Source organism: Eretmochelys imbricata, chromosome 9, assembly GCF_965152235.1.
Source record: "Eretmochelys imbricata isolate rEreImb1 chromosome 9, rEreImb1.hap1, whole genome shotgun sequence".
NCBI classification, from domain to species: Eukaryota; Metazoa; Chordata; order Testudines; family Cheloniidae; genus Eretmochelys; species Eretmochelys imbricata.
The window spans coordinates 34,056,076-34,071,133 of NC_135580.1; positions in this window are offsets into that span (position 1 = coordinate 34,056,076).

A 15,058-nucleotide genomic window follows, 5' to 3' on the forward strand; every position below is an offset into this window, starting at 1 on the left:
GTTGGACAAACACCTGTCAGGGATGGTCTAGATAATAGTTAGTCCTGCCTTGAGTGCAGGGGACTGGACTAGATGATCTTCCGAGGTCCCTTCCAGTTCTATGATTCTATAGTTCCCCAAACTATTATTGTGTGTGCTGCAATTGTTAGTGTAGCAGGTTCTTGCTTTTCCAACAGGGCATGACCATGCCTCAGTTTGCCTCTTTGGGAAATTTGATGTGATATAGCCTTCCCGACAAATCATGTACTCCCCTTCCAGAGTAAACAAAAGTCCAAACACAAAAACACATTCCTGTCCTTCCTCCGGCTACAGCTTTCAACTACGTTCATGAAGGGCTGATCAATGCCAACAGAAGTTTTCCCTCCCCAAGTTAAAAAGTTCACAATTCCTTTCCCACAGCATCTTCCCTGGATTTCCTTTGTTGATGCAGCAAGTGAAGGGAGGTTCCTTCCTACCCTCTCAGGAAGCTCCAGCTGAAAGAAGCCACCACCACTGGATTCTATCCCAGTCCTTCTATTCTCCTTTTGTCCAAAGCCTCTTCCTTCACTCCCTTTTCCCCACTCCAGGTCCTTCTCACCTCTTCCCAGGACTTTTGTTATAGTCCCTTTCCAGGCAGCTTCCTAGCTGTCCTGAAGGAAGGCAACTCATTATATTCCCTGACACTTCTTCCCAGGAAGCATTGCTGTCACAGCCCATAGTTAAATGGTTAATTCCCTCTGGACTATATCCTCCAGAAAGCTCTTGTTCAGGTCTGATTCAGGACCAGGGTTGGGTCCAGCCCCGCATCCCTATTACCCTCCAAAGACACTTATGGGTGCTACTGAGAATGCACTCTGGGCACTCGGCCTGCAGACCCCTGACCCAGTTGTGGATTGCTTCACAGGGGCCCAAATAGAAACTGCTATTGCTTTACTTTGAGTTGTAACTATCTAACCCACTGCATTGCAAAGGGTATTTGCAACCTTTCTCTTTCTTGCTAAACCCCCAACTTCAGCCATCTTCCGAGTGCTTATTGGGGACCCCATGGATAGCACATAGCATCTGAACTACCATCAGCACTTGCTTCTGAGTCATAGTACACTATCTGAGAGGTCTGCTTTATGAGAGCACTGAGAAGCTATAAAATTACCCTTCTTTTGCCCTTCTTGTGAAAAACCGCCCAAATTATACCTCTCTGGAAAAAAAAATCAGTTTGAACCACTTAGTAGAGACTTGCTAAATTACTTAGCTGCTAAAATCTCAGAAGATTCCATCCATACTGGGCATTCTCCAGCCTGGTGCTGAGCAGAACTTTCTCTGCAATTGCAGCTCTAGGCTGCTACGGGCCGTGCCAGCACTGGTCCCTGAACTTAGAACAGGGAGCTGTTGTATTAATGTCAATGGAATAAGTTGGCACATAGAGTCAAGTGTTAACGTGACCAAGTCACTGTACAATTTAACAGTTTTAAATGAGGTTCATGGTTCCGAGTACAGAGTCCTCAGACTACTTAGTACCATGGCAAACACATCAGGAAATTAATGCTAAAGGTTAGAAATTTATTGATTGAAAGACAAAAGAAGAAGAATCAAAACAAGGCAAAAGACATTGAAACTGTTTTATATAATCACTCAATTTTAAACTTAATCAAAATCTATCAACATCTCTTTAAAAAGAGAGGGAATATCGGTTAGAGTCTATTATTCTGTCAAGCAGTCCTCCTTGGTGGGTGGGAAGGAAGGTGTTAGTTCTATTGCTCAATTTTGAGTCGAAAATGATAGTCACTTTCCTGCTTTTGACAGACAGAGAGACACAGAAAGGAGAAAAGAGACAGGGTAGTAAAGATGAGGGAACTGTGGCCTTTGTTGACGTTCTCAGGATCCAGGGTGGATAGTCAGTCAGAGATGCTTTGGGCTGGTAGGTCAGCCACAATAGTGGTTGGTCTGGACGCCAGCTTTCCTCCCCTGTCAGGGACATCATTTGGTTGGTTTGGTCCAGTCCATCTCCTTCACTACTCCTTCTCAGGCTGAGTAGATCTGGGCCGTGTCATTTCATCATGTTGGTGCTGTGCCATGTAGTTGATTTCAGGATTAGGTGAAAAACAGAGAGAGATTGGACAGGAGGAAGATAGTGCGGGCCAGAAAGGGACACATGAGGGAGGGGAAAATAAAGCCGGCTCTCACAGGTATTAGACTGGGATCCTTGCTGGGGCAGTGGTGATAGTCAAGCATCCCCACTGGTGTATCAAAGTCTGGGAGTCATGATAAAAATCCTTTCACCATGGCCGCAATAGGGGTAGAAATGCTTATTCTCCCCCAAGCCACTTTTTAAAGGCCCCCAAAAGTGGATGGGTGGAATAGTCCATCCTCTCATTATTTTGTCCACTAACTAGGCCTAATTTCCAAAGCACCAATGTTGGTCCATTGATTTTTGATCCTCTACTCCTCCTGTTTATAAGTCATAATCTTAACACAGTCCTTGGGTGGTATCAGTAGACCCTCTCTGTTTAAATTGATCCAGTTTATCTCCTTCTTACACCTTTTCTTCAATAATTGTATATAACAAGTCATTGTGACAATTCATGAATGTTTACTCACCTTCTACTGGTGAGGCTTACAATTAAAGTAAGCCTGCAAGGCCCCAATTATCACAACAGAGCCTGTCTCTATTGTGCTCCCAGTGATCCCCCTGCTGAGACCAGGCAGCTTGGAGGAGGAAGCTGCCTGATTCACATACACCAGCTGAATGAACTCTTTCTCTAGGAAGCTTTTACCAAACTTCAGAAACTATCAGAAGCCTGCATCCCAAGAAAGGGGAAAAAATTCATAGGCAGGAGTTGTAGACCAAGCTGGATGAGCAAGCATCTCAGAGAGGTGATTAAGAAAAAGCAGAAAGCCTACAAGAAGTGGAAGATGGGAGGGATCAGCAAGGAAAGCTACCTTACTGAGGTCAGAACATGTAGGGATAAAGTGAGGAAGGCCTAAAGCCATGTAGAGTTGGACCTTGCAAAGGGAATTAAAACCAATAGTAAAAGGTTCTATAGCCATAAAATAAGACAAAAAGAAAGAAGAAGTGGGACCACTAAACACTGAGGATGGAGTACAGGTTAAGGATAACCTAGGCATGGCCCAATATCTAAACAAATACTTTGCCTCAGTCTTTAATATGGCTAATGAGGAGTTTAGCGATAATGGTAGGATGACAAATGAGAATGAGGATATGGAGGTAGCTATTACCACATCCGAGATAGAAGCCAAACTCGAACAGCTTAATGGGACTAAATTGGGACGCCCAGATAATCTTCATCCTAGAACATTAAAGGAACTGGCACATGAAATTGCAAGCCCATTAGCAAGAATTTTTAATGAATCTGTAAACTCAGGGGTTGTACCATATGACTGGAGGATTGCTAACATAGTTCTTATTTTTAAGAAAGGAAAAAAATGTGGTCCGGGTAACTACAGGCCTGTTAGTTTGACAGCTGTAGTATGCAAGGTCTTAGAAAAAATTTTGAAGGAGAAAGTAGTTAAGAACATTGAGATCAATGGTAATTGGGATAAAATACAACATGGTTTTACAAAAGGTAGATCATGCCAAACCAACCTGATCTCCTTCTTTGAGAAGGTAACAGATTTTTTTAGACAAAGGAAACGCAGTGGATCTAATTTACCTTGATTTCAGTAAGGTATTTGATACAGTTCCACATGGGGAATTATTAGTTAAATTGGAAAAGATGGGGATCAATATGAAAATTGAAAGCTGGATAAGGAACTGGTTAAAGGGGAGACTACAACGGGTCACACTGAAAGGTGAACTGTCAAAGTGGAAGGAGGTTACTAGTGGAGTTCCTCGGGGATCGGTTTTGGGACCAATCTTATTTAATCTTTTTATTACTGACCTTGGCACAAAAGGTGGGAGTGTGCTAATAAAGTCTGCGGATGACACAAAGCTGGGAGGTATTGCCAATACAGAGAAGGATCGGGATAACATACAGGAAGATCTGGATAACCTTGTAAACTGCAGTAATAGTAACAGGATGAAATTTAATAGTGAAAAGTGAAAGGTCATGCATTTAGGGATTAATAATAAGAATTTTTGTTATCAACTGGAGACTCATCAGTTGGAAGTAACAGAGTGGGAGAAGGACCTCGGAGTATTGGTTGATCACAGGATGACTATGAGCCACCAATGTGAAATGGCCGTGAAAAAAGCTAATGCGGTCTTGGGATGCATCAGGTGAGGTACTGCCAGTAGAGATAAGGAGGTGTTAGTACTGTTATACAAGGCACTGGTGAGACCTCATCTGGAATACTGTGTGCAGCTCTGGTCTCCCCTGTTTTAGAAGCATGAATTCAAACTGGAACAGGTACAGAGAAGGGCTACTAGAATGATATGAGAAATGGAAAACCTGTCTTATGAAAGGAGATTCAAAGAGCTTGGCTTGTTTAGCCTAACCAAAAGAAGGCTGATGGGAGAGATGATTGCTCTCTATAAATATATCAGAGGAATAAATAGCAGGGAGGGAGAGGAATTATTTAAGCTCAGTACCAATGTGGACGCAAGAACAAAATGGATATAAACTGGCCATCAGGAAGTTTAGACTTGAAATTAGACAAAGGTTTCTCACCATTAGAGAGGTGAAGTTCTGGAACAGCCTTCCAAGGGGAGCAGTGTGGGCAAAAGACATATCTGGCTTCAAGACTAAGCTTGATAAGTTTATGGAGGGGATGGTATGATGGGATAGCTTAATTTTGGCAATTAATTGATCTTTGACTATTAGCAGTAAATATGCCCAATGGTCTGTGATGGGATGTTAGATGGGGTGGGATTCTGGGTGAGATTCTGTGGCCTGCGTTGTGCAGCAGGTCAGACTAGATGACCATAATGGTCCCTTCTGACCTTAAAGTCTAGGACTCTATATCCCCTAATCTCATCTACAAGGTGCATAGACATCACCTCTTTATCCAGACATGTACATGTCTACTTATCTACTTTCTTCAGTTTTATCACCTCTGCTCCTTCTCTTTTCCCTCCTTCTACTCTCTTTGTTACCTAATATACTTTTAAATGACTTGCAGAACAGCAGTACTAGACACATAGGGTCAGTGGGCACAGTTCTCTCTAAGCTGTGTGCGTGCGTACACAGATCCTAAACCCCGCACACACGGTGAAACACCATGCACACAAAAATTTGCACAGAAGCACAACAATTTGCACAGAAGTTTTTTGCACACACGGCCTGTCAAAAATTTGCACAGAAGAAATTTTCTGTGCACATGGCCTGTTAAAAATTAGAGGGAACATTGGTGAGTGGCTTTGCTCATGACCACCTTGTCTATTTTGTTATTGACAATTGGGTTACATTTTCTTTGCCTATGTGTGTAGTGACATTCTATGTCCTTCCATTATGTGAGGAGTGAGTTCTGTTTAGGACAGTGGAAAAGGTCAACTGCAAACAGATTCATTATCATTTTGATAAATGAAAGTTTTTAAACCATGGAAATAAGCTTTCTTAACTTCCCTGGCTATGGTAAAGGGTTCTGTTATAAGACTTGTGTGTGCTGGGTACATTATGAACTATAATTCAGTATTCTTGGCCTCCCCCAGATAAATATCAGGCATGTCAAAATCCACAAATCAGAGCAGACCTGACTCAAAAAGGCCAAATAATAGTCTGGAATATTCACTTGTTGAGCCATCCTATTAACTCAGCAAACATTTTTAAAGGACAATTGTATTAAAATATGATGTACTGAATTACCTGGCAGACATGGGGGAAAGGATAAGAAGCATTCCCTGAATTTTATGTACTGAAGCAAAGAAAATGCTGATTGATTCAATATTCCCTTGTGAGGCAGCTCTCTTTACAACTCAGCATGTGTTACAAAAGTATGGAACTTTAGTTTGAATCTTGTGGTTTGACAGAGATACTGATTCAGCTTGTCATAAGAGTTTAAAGAAAAAGAGCTCTCGTTACTCTTCGGGGATCAGGGAAAAGACCTTAAATTGGAAAGGGTGGAGTGAGGGGGAAAAAACCACTTTAAATACACACTTTCTGGAGGCATAAGAATACTGTTTGTAGGTGAGGTGAAAAGGACTGCTGAGGAATTGTGCATCCATGAAGTCATGCTTGGTAGAGAGGGGATGGGACATAGCTGGAAAATCACCTCCCAGAGAAGGCCATTGGACCAGGCATTCCATCCTGGTAAGAGGCAGGGGGAGTGTAGAGTGAAGTGTAGCAGTAGCCTGACCTATTCCATGTTACTGGGTCCAGAAAATAAAAATCACGCTCTTACCAGCACGCTTAGCAGTAAGCACTGCTTCACGTGCTTACTACATGGTACCACATGTAAACTAAATCTTTGGTAAACTTTTATCCTGTCTAAAAACCTGGCATGAAACTGGAAAAGATAGGTGCAGCACTTCCAAAAATTTTCCTAGAGTTAAGTGATATTGAAGAAAAAATTGGAGCGAGTGAAATTCTCCACAGTGTTGCTGTAGGCAGGCACAGAGGCACACTGGAGGTCATGGACCATACGTGCCAGTGGAAGCATGAGGGAGACTGAATACTGCTAGATAAAGTCTTTCCCAAATGTGAAGGATAATTTGATCCGTGCAAGAATGTCACTTGGGAAAGGTACGCTATACAAGAAACTGCTACCAGGTCAGACCACTGACTGATGTTGTAGACCTGTGTAATAAAGCTAAGTCATGTGATTTTGAACAGTTATCTGATGGGACTAATAAGAGAATGAATTATTGGTGGTATATCTAATAACTAAGTCAAATCAAGATTATTGTAGGAAATGGACTCAATGTTGAAAAGATCAGTGAGTACTGACAAGGCTAATTAAAAACTGCACTTCCCAAATGAAAATGTTAGCAAGCAGTTAAACAACTGAAGTGTGTCTAGTTAATGGTGAAATTGATGTTAAGTGAATTCAGAAACGAACTGATTGGGTCAGCATGTGTTATTTCTGCCAGCACATAAACACTCTTATGAGCATTCTAGATGTCCAAGACACAGAGAGCCAATGGCCTCCTTGATTTTGTTTCCATGTATTCAGTTCTTCTATTAGGGCTGACCCTCAGAAGGGGCTCTCCCTCGGATGTCCGTGGTGCAGGTAGCATAGCTGTTAGAAAGCATCTGGTAACCTGACAACCTATTTAAAGGTCAAGTTTCTCCCACTTACCACAGGAATTCCCGATGTAATATTTCTTCTGTTCTAGTTTCCTGGCGGATGGTTGTTTTGTAACTACTTCAGCTTTAATTGCTCTTAGTTCAAAAAAACTTTTTTGTTTTCTTTCTTTGAATTTCATAATAATTGTGAAGTGTTTCGTTACAGTCTAATAGTCTTATATTAGCAGAGTGATTTTTTAAATCAAGTTCTTCATTGTTTGCACTGACTTTTCTGCTAACTCATTTGATGGTGCATAGTAAGGGCCTGATGATGGATGTGTGAACTGACGTATCCTAAATGAGTCAGTGCTAAGGACATCATACTATAAAAAACACACATTGTATGAGTTCAGAAACTAAGAAAAATCCACAGATACCACGAAACCCTGATCCAGCCAGCCATGAATGCTGTCAAAGGTAAGATCTAAGTGTGAAATCTGAAATAAATACACAAAACTGAATATAAAAACACTGGAAACCACATGGGAGTCCTGATTGCCCTTGCTCCAGGCTCTGGACAGATCTGTTTGAATAAAAAGGGAAAGATGACTTTTCATTGTTGCTCTACTGCTCAATTTTAAAAAGCAAATGAATTGCCGCACACCACTCTATCAATGTAAGAAAAGATTGTAAGGAGGTCGGACTAGATGATCATAATGGTCCTTTCTGACCTTAGTATCTATGAATAGTCCCGCTATTGTGGGGAACTTTCCTGGCTTCTGCACTACCCCGGTGAAGTGGGCTAGCGAAAGGATCTGAGTCCCCGCTCCCACTTCCTTTACCCAGAGGCCTCCCTGCCCTTGAGGACTCCCCTTCCACTCCCCTGTCTGGCAGAGTCCTCATAACCCCAACAAGGCTGGGCCCAGGATTCCTGGGGGGCTCGACCCCCAACCCTGCTGTGGTCACCTAGGACAGGGGCTAGGGTGTCCCCACTCCAGGGTACTCTCTCTGCACTGGACACTTCTCTGACCCACTGATCATTACATACAATTTAAAGCAAATGCAAGCTATTTAATCAACAATTAATTTAAAAAAGAGTGAGGAAAAATGGGAAAGATTAAAGGAAACACATCACCCCGCTCTGTGGCAGGGAACATCACAAACAGTGTCTCTGGAATGTCAGGACAGTTCACAGTCTGTTCCTTGTAAGTCCGAGGCCTTCTTCTCAGACCCTGGCTGTGCTGCAGGGATGCTGTGGGTTGGACACTCGCTCTGGTAGTGGCCACAGGCTCTCAGGCTCTAGGAGGCAGGGCCCTTCTTCCCAGCATTGCCCCCGCCCTGTCGGGGTTACCAATCCCCCTCCGAGTCTGGCCTGCAGAGCTTCCTGGCTGAGGTGTCTCCCTGTGCTGGTCCCACTGCCCAGGGTCCCCCCTCGCTCTCTCCAGCTGCTCACGACACTGGGCCCCAGAGTGCTACAGCCCCAGCCCCAGCCCCAGCTCCAGCTCCACTCTGCCTCAGCACGGCTGCTGCTCTGCCTCTAGCTCCCTGGGCTGCTTCTCTGGCCCCTCTGGCTCTGGTTGCTGCAGCTCTGCTCCCAGGACAGGTCTGTTCTGCAGGCTGCTTCTGTGACTCCACTCCCAGCACTGACCTGCTTCATGGGCTGCTTTTCTGGCCCCTCTGGCTCTGGTGGCTGCAGCTCTCCTCCCAGGGCAAGTCTGCTCTCTCTGGGATGTGCCTCTGGCTTTGGGGCTGCAGCTCTGCTCCCAGGACAGGGCCTGCTCTCTCTGGGCTGCTTTTCTGGTCCCTCTGGATCTGGCACAGCTCTGCTCCCCAGCTCAGCTTGGGCCCCTGCTTTCTCTTTAGCTCGGCCCTGCACTGTCTGACCCAGGCAATTCCAGCTCACACGGAGGACGGGACCTCCTGACTCCCTGATTAGCCTGCCCGCCCTGATTAGCCTGCCCACCGTCATTCAGGCGGACCTGGAGAATTGGCCTCTCCCCATTGCTCCTAGGGACTGGCAGTCTCAAGGTCCTGATTCCCCATTGACCTTTCCCCCTTTTAGTACTGGGAGCCAGCAACTAAATCCCCACTGAATGTTAGTAAGGGGGCAACAGTCCCCTTACATAAGTCAAGGTTTGTTCACCTGGAATTCCAGATGAGCTAATAACAGATAAATGGTCCTCAATTTATGAGTTACTCATCTCAACAATTCTTTTTGATATTTCAGTTCAGTAAGATCTATTGGGTAATGCAGTATTTTGTCACACTAAATTGGAGATCATCTCTTGCTTCAGGAAATCAGAGATTGCCCTAATTTGATAGAGCAGTAGCTCCTATATTATTATATGTCTTCTGCATTCCTTAACTTCTAGTGTACCAAGTATAATCAAAACTAATAAAACCAATTTCATTTAGATATAAAATGTCATCTTATAAATTTTCCATGGCTTGCAAATGAAAAGCTGACAAATTAACTACCATGGAAAAGGAACCTTGTATCAGTGGTCTTATATTGTATTTTAATAAACTAAAAATATGAATCCATTACAGAAGCATAGAAATGTACAGCTAGAAGGGATCTTGAGAAGTCATCAAATCCAGCCCTGTGCGCTGCAGCAGAACCAAATAAACTTAGACTATCCCTGACAGGTGTTTGTCTAAACTGTCCTTAAAAACTATCAATGACTGGGATTCCACAATCTCCCTTAGAAGCCTAATCCAGTTCTTCAATATCGTAATAGTTTAAAAGGTTTTCCTAATATCTAACCTAAATCTCCCTTGCTACAGATTAAGCCCATTACTTCTTGTCCTACCTTCAGTGAACATGGAGAACCACCAATCTTCTTTATAACAGCCCTTAACATATTTGAAGATTTATCAGATCTCCACTCAGTCTTCTTTTCTCAAGACTAAACTAAGTTTCTTTCAAACTTTCCTCATAGGTCATGTTTTCTAGACCTTTTATCATTTTTGGTGATGTCCTCTGGACTCTAATTTGTCCACATTTTTACTAAAGTCTGGCATATACAACTGAACATAAATACTCCAACTAAGGCCTCACCAGTGTCGAGTAGATCAGGACAATTACCTCCCATGTCTTACTTACAGCATTCCTCTAAATTCATCTCAGAATGATATTGGCCTTTTAGCAACTGCATCACACTGTTGACTCATTCAATTTGTGATCCACTATAACCCACAAATCCTTTTGAGCAGTAATACTGCCTAGCCAGTTATTCCCCATTTGTAGTTGTGCATTTGATTTTTTCTTTCTAAATATAGCACTTTGCGCTTATCTTTATTGAATTTCATCTTACTGATTTCAGACCAATTCTCCAATTTGTCAAGTTCATTCTGAATTCTAATCCTGTCCTCCAAAGTGCTAGTAATCCCGCCCAGCATGGTGTTGTATGCAAATTTTATAAACATACTACCCACTGTATTATCAAAGTCATTATCGAAAATATTTACTAGTATCGGAACTAGACTATATCCCTGTCCCCGCAATTTGAACAGCAAACAATCAACTACACTCCGAGTACAGTCTTTCAACCAATTTTGCATTTGCTTTACAGTAAATTAATCTAGACCACATTTCCTTAGCTTCATTTGAGAATGTTGTGGTACTATGTCAAAAGTCTAACTAAAATCAACATGTATCAGATCTATAGCTTCCCTGGTATCTGCTAGGCCAGTTCGCTTGCCAAAGAATGAAATTAAGTTGGTTTGGCATGAATTGTTCTTGACAAATCCACGCTGGCTATTATTTATAACCCTACTATCTCCTCTAAGAGTTTACAGATTGATGGTGAGAATTGTTTGATGAATCTCTTTATTGGAAAAAACTGGAATGTACATAGGTTGAATGTCCATACAGCAAATTCCTGAGAAGTCACTTGTTTGTCCATGGGTCACCAAGAAACTGTGTTGAACATCAAAATGGGAAGAATTCTCCCTAGCTCAAGACTGTGGCTACTTGTGAGAATATGTTAGGTCTTAGTATGAATAGCAGGAGTAGTTTCATACAATTCTCCTAATGACGTTACAGTGAAGAAAAGGAAGTGTTTTAAGCAACAAGCTAAATTCAGCCATGGTTCATGGATGTCAGAATGGGAGCTTATTTTCATACTTCAAATATAACTCACATCATATAAGTCAAGACAAATTATGTGAGAGCCCCCAGATGTTCAGCGTGGTATATAGAAGTACGTGAATACATACAAATACTAACAGAACCTGCAAACAAACAAAATACCACAACACTTTGCAGACCTATCCGTCTTTTCTTTTGTCATGAGGCAAGGCTTCACCCCAGCTTGTTAAAGACTCACTGCCACACCCAGTATCTTGTAGGCAGTTTTACTGTCCACCCCTAAACAAAAAAAATCAGATCCTCAGCTCACCCATTACATTTTAGGGTCTCACTGCCTCCCCTCCCAGGGGACTTTGGGAGTCCTGCTGCTCCTGCTTCTTAACCCCCTCTCCACCAGTTCTGATTCACCAGATCTCTTTTGACCCTTTATACCCCCAAGTACAGCACTTCCCCCCTGGGAGCATACGATCTGGCATAGGGTAGTGAGACCTGCTTCATTTACAGGGGACAGCCATCCTGGGACATGGATTTAAAAAAAAAAAAAACCACCAACCAAAAAACAAACAAACAAAAAAACCCTGCCTCTTTCAAAGGCAGATTTTTTCTGATCTGGGAGGCTACTTCTGGACTACTCTCACCCGCAACCCAAAACAGAAAAATTCATATATATACACACATTTGTACACATCAAATTCGCCACAGTCCTTAAAGCCTTACAATCCGGCAGGGCTCTGTCCACATAACTTTATCTTCTTCTCCAGGGCTTCAAGGTCTAATTCTCTCTCAAGTTCACTGACCATGAGGATCAGGTGACCTCTCTCTTCTTAAGTGGCCTGATGTTCCACAGCCAGCTGCTCTTTTTCTTGCTTAATCATCTGTAGCTTGTGTTCTCTCTTGAGGTTGCTCTGGCAGTTCCCCAGTTCTTATACCAGAACCCAGAGAACAGATGCCCTCTGTCCTTCCCCCTGCCAAGGTCCACTGTTTATACCCTGGCTTTTATCAGCATGCTGGGGCTGAAATGAGGTACTATCTGGGTCCTCACTGTACCTTCATCTGTGTCTGCCACCAGATTCTGTTCCCTGGCCCCCTTCTCTACCCAGAGACATTCCCACTCTCTGCCTCTACCCTAATGCATGCTAATTCTTGTCCCAGTCCCATCAACTGATTGATGATATTCTGACAACAGGTGCTTACACCCTGTAGCTCTTTTCAATACCTTTTTAGCTGATCTTATAAGGACTGAAGACAGTCAAGGACTTTCTCTTGGCCACACTCTGCCCTCTCTACTCAAGCTCCCTCCACTCCTTTCCCTATCAGCTGTGAGTCTTCGCTACCACTTTCCATGGCATCAGGGCTGGGAAACTCAGCCAATCTCTCCCTAAGATCACAGGCCCTGGCAGATACATAGCCAAACTCTCTAGCCTTGGACCCCCAGTTCCATTGTGGATAGACATGTGCCTCACCATATAGACAAGACATGCACACAGAGATGCTAGTCCACCTTCTTTTACCATCACACCATCTTCTTGGACAAGGATATGCCCTCAACCTGAGTCCACCAAGCCCTTCTACCACCATTCCTCCCAGTCTGACTGATACCACATATGGTGAGCCCCAGTGTCATTTGGAATGGACCCCAGGCCAGAGGTCTAGCTGTGATATCCCAGGGTAATCACATTCCATTATTGGGCAGTCTCATCTAATATGCCTAGGCTTGCTGCAATTAAAGCACACCACTAGACTCCCCCAGCCATCCCCAGAAGTACTTCTGCTGGACTGGGGGACTGCCCAGGGCCCTGTTTTGGGCTGTTTGGGATCCTCACGCACTGAGAGCTTCTCTGCAACTCCCCCACTGTTGAGCCACTCTTACTCTGCCATGCTGTTCAGGCCACTCGTCTCTTTTGGCCTCAAAGGCAGCATTTGCCTGTTCAACTGCCTCCTCAAGTAAGGCAGGCTGAAATTGCCTTGCCCAGCTCTGGGCTGCCAATGGAAGGGCCTTTAACAACTATGTGAGGATGACTTAGTCAATGATTCTCTATTGCACTGGTCTGGGGGCATAGCCACCAGGTTGTGAGGTCCTGTAGTCTTTGAGTCACTACTCATGGTATTGCCCTCTGTTGAAGCGGTTCAACCCAAAACTAGTGCCCACACACCTTCAGTCTAAGGTGGGCAGCCTTCGCCACAGGATAGAAGCCCATCTGCTCATTACTTACCACTGTGCCTCACCCAGCAGGAAGAGTGCTATGCGGGTTGCCCAAGTCAACTTCTGCAAGCCTACTGCACTTGCTACTCTCTTGAAAGTATGAAAGGAGGCCTCTGAGTCATCCTATAGCACCATCTTCACTAGGCCGGGGATCAGCTGGCCTGAGCTTTCCATCTCCATCACCAAGCACATCCCCACACCCCCACCCTTCCAGTCCCCAAGCCCAAACAATTCCGCTTGTTGCTAGAAGTCGGCCTCTTGCCACTGCTGCTGAGCAACCAGTTGTGCTGCTTGTCGCTCCCACGAGCTCCTCAGCTGTAGGAGTGTGTGACAGGTCTGTTGTTGCTGCCACTGTAATGTGACTGTCTGATGCTACTGCGCCATTAATAACAGGCCCATCACACACACCCCAATCACCCAAGCTAAGTCAATATCTGAGGCTTCAATTCCCTCTTTTTTTCTTGGCACTAACGATCGTTCTCTCCCCCTTGTATCAAGGACCGTTGCAGTACCTGCATTCTCCACCATGTGTCACAAGACAAGGCTTCTCCCAGCTTGCAAAGGACTCATTGTCATGTCCACAGTATATTTTAAACAGCTTTGTTGTCCAAACCTAAACAAATAAACCAGTTTCTCAACTCACCCTTTCTATTTTAGGCTCTCGGAAGACTCTGGCAGTCATGTTCCCTGCAGCTTCCCAGGCCCCTCTCACCAGGTCTGACTCAATGGGTCTCCTCTGGCCCTTTATATCCCCAGGTGCAGTCCCTGTTCCCTTAATTGGGTCAACTGGGTGCACCTGATCTGGCACAGCAGTGCTGGACCTGCTTCATTTACAGGGGCCAGCCACCCTCCTTTCCCTACTCCTGCTGGTTTCCACCTGCTTGCCACCTTTCATGGCCTCTGACAATATCCTCATGTCTGCCCTGGCTTGGGAGCTTCCTTAGCTTCTTGTAACACCTCCTATCTTTTAAGTTGATCATTGGGGAACTGCTACCTCTGCATGGGTCATTGATGTTTTAGTTTTCAGTTCCTGTGTGATATGGCCCACAGTGACATCTGACATTCTGGGATGCAAACAAAGTGAGTCTTCAAAATGCCTCCTACTAAGGTGAGTCCCAGATTCAAAGGATCAGCTGAAGGCCTAAGTGGGGATGAAGGAAAAAGCAGCTGATGAGGGGAGGGGCCATGAAGTGGATGTGGGGGGCGGGATGTTAGGCAGGAGATATAGGCTCCTGGGAGTATCTCAAGGAAGTGGGAGATGACTCCCTATCTTAACCAAACCGATCCTATTTTTAAAAATAGTTCAAACTCAGTTGATTTGGAGAGAGAAGAAGTCCACCACCCCTGCTGGATTTTGCTCTGTGTTAACAACTTACAGAGGGCCCGGAGTTGCTCTCTATTGGACCTTACTCCCCAAATATGTTCCCATTGTTCAAAATTCTCCTAAGAAAAGCTTTACTCCATTTCCACATTGAATCACCTTGATGTCTAGAAAGAGGCTAACAAATTTCAGTGCATGTCCCTTGGAAAGGAGCAGGATTTGTAACAAACAAGGAATTACACTGGTAAGAAAAATGACAGCCTCTATCTCTGAAAGAAGGTGCCTTGGGATAGTCTATAGGAAATAATCCTGCTATAGCATGGTGCCTTCTGTAGTGTGAAAGA